Below are 6,000 nucleotides of genomic sequence, written 5' to 3' on the forward strand. Positions count from 1 at the left end.
TACCAAGATATTGTACACGCATCAGTGAAGACAATACTATATGTATACACAGTATCTGTCCTCATAATGGGAAACTGTATATGTAGGTACATCACATAAACAATATCTATGAATATTTACATCTACACTGCATGTATATGCAACTGCTTATGGATAACTGTGGAGTTTACTGGGGAAGGAGAATTTGTGTAGGGATCACAAGAACATTTTACTGTAATAGAAGATCACCCGGGATCCTTCACGTTCATTCAGAAGAAACAAGAATGTTCACCATCAAATACAAACAGTACCATATGCCTCAATAATTTTTATGAAAAATAGAGATGAAAAAGAGATACATCCACTTTGGTTTTTATTATATGTAGTTGAAATGCACTGCCTGGTTTTTCTAGTCTTTCTAATTCAAAGAAGGAAAACTAGCATGAGACCAGGATTGCTTCCACTGAAGTAATGCACCTTCACAGAAGTAAAAATAGTGCAAGGACACCCTGAAGTCTTCATTCTACCATTTCATGCTAGTAGGATTATGGTTTTATTCTTTCAAATGTGTGAATAGGAAGATGGCTTCACATTACTAAAAATGAAACAAAACTGTAAGCAAGGAAGTGTCAAGATACTATTGTAAGTGAAGATCAGCTCTTTTGAACAGGTTGAAATACTGCATTATTAAATTCCCATCTAAGTCTAGGCTTCCATTCTATATGCTAGTCAGAAAATGCCATCGTGAATGTTACAGTGGCTCTTAGCAGCAAGGAAACTGTTTTCAAACTCACTCATGGCATGATGCCAGAGTATTATTCACTGAAACATGAATATCAGTTCCTCAGATTATATAACAAAATATTAAACATAATATTTTTATGTTTAAAATATTAAGTAGGTCTGCTTATCAGTTAAGCTCTCTTATTATCAGAAATCAAGAGAACATACCTGCAATCTAGTCTTACCCTTCTCTTTAACATCTATAACATCTCTATAAGTTCTCCATTTCCCTCCTGCTGCCTAAAGCACTCTGGACCATGTGTCAAATGCCTCTGGGCATGAAAAGATGCAATTGGGCTCAAAAAAAAAGCTGAGATACCAAAATGAGAGGGAACCTATGACTGTCAAAATGCAACAAGCTTGTATAATGAAAGGTCTGACTCTTATGTCACTGGGGAGTAATTAAAAAAAGTTCCTGACATTATTCACTGTTCAGTTTTAAATTTTTTTATCCTTCTTATCAAAGGGAAACAATTGGGCAACCAATTGGCACTAGCTTCAAGACTTAATGCCCCCTCAAGTAATTTTATATTAAGCTTATTTTTACCTGGTGAAAAGAAGCTTCTGTTCATATAGATCTATATTTTTCTTCTATAGGCATTAAAATCAAGAGAAAATGTGTAAGGTGAATCTTGATAAACAGGTTCACAGTATTGACAATATACTTAAATATAGTGAAAATCAGATTCTACAGAAGGAGAACACTGATGAATGAGAGATGTGTCTCATGTGTCTCATGTCATAACAGACCTTTCTGACTAATACACCTCATAAATAGCTTCTGTGTTTCTTACAAAGGTGGACACATCTGAGGTATTTTGTCCTAACTGACCTCATAGAAAACATCAGTATGAAGCAAATAAATGTTTGAACAATTTTACAAAAAGTACTGCAAGGCTTTCTGACTCAGTAGGTATTCCAGTAGCATCAACTGTGAACATAATTGCTTTTCAATACAATTCAAAAGTGGAACTAAATGCCCACTTTCTCAGGCTGCAGCCATTCTTAAATATAACGTGGGGAGTTGAGATTATCCTTCAATGAATTTACCCTTGTACACACCAAAGCAAGTGAAAATTAGGAGTGTAAAATTAATTTCTGTAGTGCTGCAGAGAGTTAAAAGTAATTCAGTCAATGGTTGCAATTCAGTATTATCTTGGTGAGTGTTTCAGTATTTGATAAATCCACATTTGCTTACTGCAGCTTCTTCCCAGAAGCTGTGTTCCTCTAGAGCAGTCAGAGGCATGTAATCCAGCTAAGGCAATTTCTGTATTGTGGTGTGCAGCAAAACACACCTCCAGTGCTCGGCCTGGCATGCCTTTAGAGAGCTGCCAGCTTTCCAGGTAACTCTGGAAGTCTAGAAGGCAGCAAAGAAACCACAGTGGAATGCTATAATGAAAGCATTAAGATTGGAAATACTACAAAATATAAAACATTAATAACTATTCTACAAAAAGCTACTCAGTAAATAGCTTATGGAAATAAGCTGTATTTTTAATTTTGACTATACTAACTGAACTGTGGAAATAGAATTTTTTCTGTTACTTGTTAAATATATCTAGACAAAAAGACAGCTTACTCTTGCTTGTCAGGTGGACCCTTCCTTCCTTCCTTCCTTCCTTCCTTCCTTCCTTCCTTCCTTCCTTCCTTCCTTCCTTCCTTCCTTCCTTCCTTCCTTCCTTCCTTCCTTCTCCTTTCCTTCCTTCCTTCCTTCCTTCCTTCCTTCCTTCCTCTCCTTCCTTCCTTCCTTCCTTCCTTCCTTCCTTCTCCTTCCTTCCTTCCTTCCTTCCTTCTTCCTTCCTTCCTTCCTTCCTTCCTTCCTTCCTTCCTTCCTTCCTTCCTTCCTTCCTTCCTTCCTTCCTTCCTTCCTTCCTTCCTTCCTTCCTCTTTCCTTCCTTCCTTCCTTCCTTCCTTCCTTCCTTCCTTCCTTCCTTCCTTCCTTCCTTCTTCCTTCCTTCCTTCCTTCCTTCCTTCCTTCCTTCCTTCCTTCCTTCCTTCCTTCCTTCCTTCCTTCCTTCCTTCCTTCCTTCCTTCCTCCTTCCTTCCTTCCTTCCTTCCTTCCTTCCTTCTTCCTTCCTTCTTCCTTCCTTCCTTCCTTCCTTCCTTCCTTCCTTCCTTCCTTCCTTCCTTCTCCTTCCTTCCTTCCTTCCTTCCTTCCTTCCTTCCTTCCTCCTTCCTTCCTTCTTCCTTCCTTCCTTCCTTCCTTCCTTCCTTCCTTCCTTCCTTCCTTCCTTCCTTCCTTCCTTCCTTCCTTCCTTCCTTCCTTCCTTCCTTCCTTCCTTCCTTCCTTCCTTCCTTCCTTCTCCTTCCTTCCTCCTTCCTTCCTTCCTTCCTTCCTTCCTTCCTTCCTTCCTTCCTTCCTCCCTTCCTCCTTCCTTCCTTCCTCTCCTTCCTCCTCCCTCCCTCCCTCTCCTCCTTCCCTCCCTCCTCTCCCTCCCTCCTCCTCCCTCCTCCCTCCCTCCTTCCCTCCTTCCCTCCCTCCCTCCCTCCCTCATCCATGCCTAGGTCACCACTAATTTCTGGAGAAAGTTATGCAAGTCATATATGCAAAATATCTACTGATGAGCCAATACTGTACTTTTCAGGGGCCTTAGCTAGAAGAAACTTGAAACAGACACTTCATACAGAAATTGTGAGGCATTAAAAAGTAGCTTTCAGGTTTCCCAGGGTGCTCTGTCCTTTCAGACCCCTGTCACTCCATACACTTGGTCCTCCACAATAAGTACAGGCAAGTGGAACATATTTCCTTCACATGCTAAAAGGACTCTGTGTATGTATCTTGCTGGGAGATGGTGCAGGCAAGAGGTTCCTGGAACGGTGTGACAGATCTTCTGTAAACTGCTTTTGCTTCAGTTCCACAGCTGCAAGAGCAGCAGGAGCTGGAGTCAGATGAGTCCAGAGAAGAGACTTTGCTAAAGGCTGGCCAAGAAACCAAGCCACAGGCAGAGACACTGGTACGTAAAAATGCATTCCAGCGGTTGGCATCTGGGCCCTGCAGCTGCCAAGCACACCCAGTGTGTGGCCATGGGTGTTGGCTTCAATACTAGAACATTTTCAGGGGGAGTAACCAGTAACCAGAGAAGAGTGTGCCAAATTACTACAGAAATTAAATTCATGGGCCAATTTGCTTGCTATTTCAAAAGACAAAATTTTATCTTATAAGCATTGTTTTGAACATAGCCACAGAACAGTTAACAGAAATATGCTGATATTTGCTAGTGGGGGGAGGGGGTAAAATACTCATGTAAGTGAAACGATGCTCCTGGGGGCACTGGTTAACAAAACAAAACCATACCCATTATACTATTCCTTAATTAATGCACGAGTTTCCTTAGAGACCACAGCTCTGTTGGGGGACACAAGTCTGGTGTATTTCTTCCCCAGAGACAGTGTAGGGAGAGTTATATAAAACAAAGATAGAGGTGAAATGAAAGCTATACCACAAGGCTGAGCAAGTTTCAGCTCCAAAGACAGGCTCTGTGCACTAAAAATATGTGAGTAGATCAGAGTGCCATGTAAAAAACAAAAAGGTTGTATTAGACCTTTAGAACATAATAGAATTTAACACATGGCTTAGAGTATAGTATATCTAATGGCATGCGTGCTGCACAGTCCCAAGCTGTATCAGGCTGTATATCCAGCTCTTCAGCGGAGACTATGTCACAACAGATGATTACATTTCATAATTTGTTAAGATTTAAAAGGGGGTCAAATGTATCTTTGCCTCTCTCCTGTGAGAGCTCCTTTTAAAAATAAAAGCCCATAGGTTCTCAAAATACTTGAGCTGTGGTTGCAAAAACTTCATAGAGGCTAATTTACCAATCAGATCACACGTTAATTAGCAAAAGGGATTACTGTTTTAAACACAGCATTCATGTTCCTTTGAACGAGCCTTGAGCACGTTGCTAGTGCATGATTCTTCAGTCCCTGTCTCCCCAAACCCAAAAGCAATGCTGGAGTGCAGTGTGCCTCTGAAGGAGAGCTCTCTAAAACTGTGAGACTAAGATCCCCTCTCAATGACTCACAGACCTCCCACCAAATCTCACTTCGCAGCATCTGCAAATTCAGTTAAGAATCTGAATGTCAATCAATGGTTTTCTCTGGCTCAGTAATCATTCACAATAATGATTTTGTTATTGAAACTCCAGCACCAGTTCTGTTGAAGATTTACAGGCCAGAATGGAATCCAGCTCTCTGGCCTTTAATTATCCTAGCTCTGCAGTACAAAAAAACCTAGGAAAAAAGTATCAAAAGCCACTGAATTAGGCAGATATAACTTTACAAGCTCTTGCAACACATTAATTTAGAAAGACAACATGCCGAATTGAAATAAAAAAATACTAAGTTTCAATCATATATGGGCTTGAATAAATAGAAACAAAACAAGAAATCTCAAATTGCACTGTCAGCAATCTCTTGTCATAATTTTCTTCTGAGACCTTAACTTTTAAATGCCAATTTCATTTTGACTATAAATTAGTGGTGAAATGTTCAGAAGCTAAAATGGGCAATATGTAATAGTCATCCTAGTTAACATGAATATTTTTTTAAATTCTGTTGAAGTCTGCAAAATGAGAAACAACTACATTAAATCTTAGTTTAACTTAATAACTATTTTGCCTCTGAATAAAGCTGTTGCATATTAAGTGTTTGATTTTAATTTCTTTGTTATAACTGAGAATTTACTTACCAAATTACCATGCTCATGTCAATATAAGAAAATATTGTATGTGTATCACAGGAGAGCCTGTGAATTCAAATGGTAATGAGATCTTTTCTTTTCTGTTTCTGTGTTACTGGACTAGATTGTGCCATACTGGGGCTTCTTAACAGTTTGATGTCTGTGGAACAGATGGCTGAACAGAATGAGTTACTGATGCAGATGCAAAGTTGACACAGAACCATCTCCAGGCTGTGATAATAGGGATGGATGGCTCTGGGAGGGAAAGTTCACACAACGGTGTGTCTTATCAGCACACTGTAGACCCTAAGTCTTTGACATTTCATCTTAATCTCAAAAAAGATGGTTTCTCTTTGCTACTATGCTTATTTTATTTCTTTTGCTACTGCCCTTTTCATGGCAACTGCAGATTGAAGAAATTTAACCATAAAGTTTAGTTGTTACAATATAAAATCCCTACTTGTAAGACTAGTTATAAACAGCTTCGCTAGGCAGGATTTTAAAACACCTTTCCTTTAACAAGACTGTCATTCCTGCTCTGTCTTTGCCCTCTATTT

General features: G+C 39.5%; 1 long non-coding RNA gene across 1 annotated transcript in view; it reads right to left on the bottom strand.

The window, feature by feature from the left end:
* The window catches only part of LOC135443055 (uncharacterized), a 49,050-nt gene extending 46,614 nt beyond the window's left edge, over positions 1 to 2,436 (bottom strand). Inside the window, exon 1 of the long non-coding RNA XR_010438786.1 lies at positions 2,342 to 2,436. This is a non-coding gene — a long non-coding RNA (uncharacterized LOC135443055). The remainder of the gene's footprint in view (positions 1 to 2,341) is intronic.
* Between the last annotated feature and the right edge of the window lie 3,564 nt (positions 2,437 to 6,000).

This window comes from Zonotrichia leucophrys, chromosome 2, assembly GCF_028769735.1.
Source record: "Zonotrichia leucophrys gambelii isolate GWCS_2022_RI chromosome 2, RI_Zleu_2.0, whole genome shotgun sequence".
Classification (NCBI taxonomy): domain Eukaryota; kingdom Metazoa; phylum Chordata; class Aves; order Passeriformes; family Passerellidae; genus Zonotrichia; species Zonotrichia leucophrys.